This window comes from Chrysochloris asiatica, unplaced genomic scaffold, assembly GCF_000296735.1.
Source record: "Chrysochloris asiatica unplaced genomic scaffold, ChrAsi1.0 scaffold00464, whole genome shotgun sequence".
Lineage (NCBI taxonomy): Eukaryota > Metazoa > Chordata > Mammalia > Afrosoricida > Chrysochloridae > Chrysochloris > Chrysochloris asiatica.
Genome location: NW_006408982.1, coordinates 945,209 through 950,588, shown reverse-complemented (window position 1 = coordinate 950,588; position 5,380 = coordinate 945,209). Strand labels below are relative to the sequence as shown.

General features: G+C 37.5%; 1 pseudogene; it reads right to left on the bottom strand.

Annotated features, from left to right (window-relative positions):
* The window catches only part of LOC102811106, a 95,106-nt pseudogene that overhangs the window by 44,769 nt on the left and 44,957 nt on the right, over positions 1 to 5,380 (bottom strand).

The window sequence follows — 5,380 nt, the reverse complement described above, 5'->3', positions numbered from 1 at the left end:
TCTTCTTCTTCTTCTTCTTCTTCTTCTTCTTCTTCTTCTTCTTCTTCTTCTTCTTCTTCTTCTTCTTCTTCTTCTTCTTCTATTTGAAAGAGGTTAATCTTGATATAATGTCTCAGATGACACAGGCTGAACATGAGGGCTTATTAAGAAGTTTTTTTTTTTTTTTATTGCATTGGTGAGGAAAAGTTAAGAAAACTTGCAACAATGTTTTGTGTTTTTTGTTTTGTTTTGTTTTGTTTTTTTGAATCATCACAATGAACCTGCCCATTCTTCAAAGGTAACAAGTGATATACTTACTATGCAAATTTCTTTGGGAAAATTTATCCAATACTTCAACTCAAAGAACATTTAAAAGGAACATGATTTGAGTTCACTCAGGATGCCAAATCTACTTTTTAATGTGATTTGAATTGAAAAGCACAGAATTCACTAGATAAGTGTTAGCAATATTGGAATACTGCCACCAAAAGTGTATAGACCTAGAGAGATGATAGCTTCAAATTTAGATATTTTTGTTCAATAAAGTTTTCCATGACCTTGTAGCAATACTTTTCATTTATTTTCATAAGGCCATGCCCTCAGATTTCATATATTTTTTAAACATACACAAGATTGAACTGTGTATGTTTAGGATCTTCAGAAATGTCATGGTAAATGCATATTATGAAAAATTATGCAAGAATTTAAATATATTTTTCACCCAAATAAACTCATACCAACTTCTGTTGTGTTGCTGTAGTTTAAGCACTGGAATGCAACCTTGTGGTTTGATGGTTCAAACCCACCAGATTCTCCTTGGATACCCTATACAAGGTCACTATTAACTCATTATAACATGACTGAATAGAATCCAATTTGAGGCCCTAACAAGGGTAAAACATCAATTTGAAAGGAAACCCTACTAGAGAAACATGAATTCTGCTAAAATTTAAGCAAGAACAAACATTAAATTTATTGTGAGAAACTTAGTTGGCAGAATGTAGAAATAATTGATGCTTCACAAAAAGTTTATGGAGACTAAGCACTAAATAAATCAGCAGATTACAAATACATGACTCATTTTAAGAAGAGATTAGATGATGGTGAAGGTTAAGCCCTCAGCTGCAGATCGTCCACATCAATTTGTGAGGAAACAATCTGCTATGTGATCTAATTGAAAAGTAACTAGGATTAACAGCCCAAACAATAGTCAATGTCATGTTGTTGTTAAGTGTCATCAATCAGTTCCAACACATAATGACACTGTATAGGGTTTCTGAGGACCAAATGGTGTGTTTAAACTACCAACCTTGTGGTTTGAAATTCAGTGCTTATCCTACAGCACCACACCAGGAGCCAACACCATAGACATCTCAATTAGTTCAGATTACTCAATTATGACTGAAAAAATAAAAGTTGAGCAAACTTTTTTCTAGATGATACAAAAACTATTGCTCCCAAAACAGCTGCAAACAAGAGCAGATTTTTCTATGGAAGTTTCAAATAATTTGCATCAAGATCTTGAAGTAAGTGCCCATCAACTGAAGAATGGCTAAAAAAAAAAAAAAAAAAAACCAATAAACTGTGGTACATACACACAACAGAATATTATGCTACATTGAAGAACAGCAAGGAAGCTGTAAGCTATCACATAATATGGATGAACCTTGAGGACATTATGTTGAGTGAAATTAGTCAGTCACAAAAGGAGAAATACTTCATAGGACACTACTGTAAAAGACTAAGAAAAATAACCCTTACTAAATGGGGCGGGGGGGTTTCTGGTTACTAGGATGTGGGGGATGGGGTGAGGGGAGGGATGGGAAGGTGAGCACAGGATAGTTTGGGTGATAGGGAGGGGGCAATAAACAAGAAGGGAGAGGGTAATGGAATAACAAGGTGGATGGGAAATCAATTAGGCAGGTTTGCATGGGCTAAGTGGGAAAGAGGTAAATAAGGATTTATGCAGAACCTTGGAAAAACAGGGCTCTGGGACATAGGGATTGCGACATGGTTGGAATGGGCAAAAAAGGGGAAATAATGTTAAGATGCTTGGCTGTATTTTGAATCTTGGTTTCCCTGGCAAACCATTATAAAATAGACACTTGAGGGGGAGATAAAGGATTACCCAGAAATATCACCATAGAAAGCTTGTACATCTGTCTTTCTGCCTAAAACTGATTGGAATACCTAAAATGGGACTAGAACTTTTCCAGTGAATGAGGTTTCCTGCTGAGTCTCTGCATTGCATAAGACCATAAGTGGAAGCCTGAACCATATCCAGAATTTTCTGAGGTGGGAAATTTCTTCTGGAAAAGACTAGCAGACCAGCCTGGATCAGTTCGAAGAACAGAAGATTCTACTTAAAAGTAAGACCTACAGGAAAAATACAAAACAATTACAGCAGTCTGACTGATTACTACAAGGACAAGCAAGTTGTTCACTTAAGAGACATGAAAGCAAGTGGTCAGGTCCCCTCAGGACAAACCCCCTCCCTAGACTAAGACTCAATGGGAATACATGAGCATAAATACTCTCTGATTGGTGACCACGTTCATCACCAATAAGGGGAAGTGAGGGGAAAAGAAGCAATGAAGCTATGAGCTAAGTCCTGCAACGTTCAATAGACTCCTGTGAACACAGGTGAAGACCTGACTGGCCAGCAGTGTGACAAGACCTGGGGACTCTTGGTCCCAGAATCAGTGACATAGCCACAGAGGACTAGAATGGAGAGTGAAGCGTCCAGCTGATTAAAAGTAAGGGCATGTGCATAAGAACACCCACACTTGCAGATAGTACCCAGTTGACCTGTCTTCAATGACTAGATGATCCGAGCTCAACTAGAAGAAGAAAGAAGAGGGGGATAAAAGAGTAATCTGATATGTTATGCTCAGAATTTGGAGTCCCCAAAGACCACCAAGGAGCCGACACCAATGCAAATGCACAAGGGTTGTTTTTCAAGCTCCAGATCGGACTCCACCTGCATCTGACACAGCAGATGAGAGATGGAGCCTCGAACTCTCAGTTATTCATGCTCAAGCTCGGATTCCACCTGCATCCGAAGAAGCAGATGAGGGATGGAGTCCCGAACTCCCAGTTATTCAAGCCCGAGCTCGGACTCCACCTGCATCCGATGTAGCGGATCAGGGATGGAACCTCGAACCCTTTGTCTCCAAGGTTTTTATAGAGTTTTCAAACAAGCTCAGGGTTTTTCAGCTTTACAATATTTGGATTGGTTGACATTTGGCAAAGTATGAGATGTTACAGTTTAATTGGTCAGTACTGGTGGTCCTTTGTTCTTAGGCTAGGATAAGGAAAACATTTGGCACCTGGCCATAGGTTGTCCTGTCTACTGCTTATATAGTTCTTGCTGTTGCTAGGGGTGAAAGGATATTCTAAGGCAGTATGAGCACATTCCTGGAACAGGAGGACATGTTCAGGCTAATGTACAGAATGGAGTCTTTTTCTTGGTTCTACAGATACAATTAGATTAACTTGAGCTGTACCTATGGATACAGTAGCTCAAAAGAGGGAAAAAAATCTTTACAATAAGGTCATTCCCATCCCTCCATACAAAAAGTAGATGGAGATGGGCAGCTTGGACATTAGCTACCTAAAATGGGGTGGGAGGAGGGACTACAAAGGCAAGAAGTGACTGGCTTACAAGCTTTCAAGAGGGAGTCTAGATCCAGAGGGCATGGAAAAGATAGAATCACCACTGAGTAGTATCCAGTATGTCTGGGCTGGGCTGATGAAAGGAGATCGGGATAGGTCTCTTGTGGTACAATAATGAATAATTGTTATCAGGACTGACTGTGAGGGTTGGAAATGTAAAGGCAGATTTTTGTAGCAAAAGGAGGGGATTGATTGACTTTGCAGTCCAGGAAAGTAGGTCCCTGGGACCATCAAGGGAGGATAGAAGGGTGCGGTACCCTACCAAGAGAAACAGTGATGCCAGAGATAGATGTAGAGACAATGACTTGGAGAGATGGAACAGCTGGGGACTCTAGAGCCAGAGAGGGAGAGGGGCTGTGTCCTGAAGACGGGGGGGGGCACACTTGCAGGGTATATATTTTGATTCATTGATGTTGCATTGTAACCATGACAGTGAAACGAGATACGATAGGATGAATGTACAGCTAACGTTCTCCAATGTAAACTATCACATCATTTACAATAAAATATATTTTTAAAAAGTTAGCCCAAGGATATTCAGATAGAAAGCAATCAAAGAAAATTTGAACTAATATTATCTGGCTCCATTATTCTTTCCTGATATTCTTAAAGTCCCAGTTATTTCTAACCATTTCCTTAGTAGTGGAACCCTTTTTTTAAGAAATATCTAACACAGAAGGCAAGTGAACAAAACAGATAAAATCAGAACTTTCCTTATTTTAACAGAGTTTGGGACCCAGAATTAATTCCGTTAGTGACAATCTTCCCCTCCTTCCTCTCCAACCCTACACAATAATCCCAAATTGTTTCTGAAAAAAATATCTTTTATTCTACTAAGATCCTGAGAAGAACAGTTCTAAAATGACAACATGCTGCTCCATAATGCCTTACACACACCAAGTGCTTAAAAATTACATATCAGTTGATAAAGTCTGATGATATTTATGTCGTGTTTGTCCTGTGAAATAGGTTCAATATGGAATAGAGCATAAAATCCATTCTTTAAAGATGCTAAGGTAAAAAAAATAAAATCAGATATGAATAAATGACATAAAATTTAAAATAAAGAGAGGAAGAGAAAAAATATTGTAAACCATGAAGTCATTAATAAAAATAATTGTCCTAGTGTTTCTATAAAACTCTAGGATTGAAATCAGTCCTTACGAGTCTCCAAAAAACAAATTCTTAGAAAACTAAGTTATGCCAACATGCCTAAGTCATCACATGTTTTAGAATAATGTAGTGAAGGTCTCTCAAGACAGTTCTTGGTTAAAAAACAAGGAAATGCCTAGAACTGGAAATTATGTTTCCCTTCTGTCAGATGCTAAGTTATCCTTCCTTAACATATGTAAGAGTTTTCTATTTAATGTAAACAACATTTTTTATCATGTTCATCAAATGATATATCTAAATTACCATTTGAGGAGACTGTTAGGAATATATAATTAGATTAGATGATCCAAATTAATTTTTACCTCACCAAAATACTTACCAGGCTGAAGAAAACTGTCCCAAATGCCAGACAGGAGAAAGTACAATGAACTCTGCCAAAAGCAAAGAATACAAATTGAGACTTTTTTTTCATTGCCAAAATCTTTAGTTTTACATGACCAGACTACTAGATATTATTCTATTTTTTATTAATACCAGTATTTTAAACAATAGATTTCATACTTTACTTTCCTAGAAAAATTATTCTTTTAAAAGTATAAACATCAAGACATCA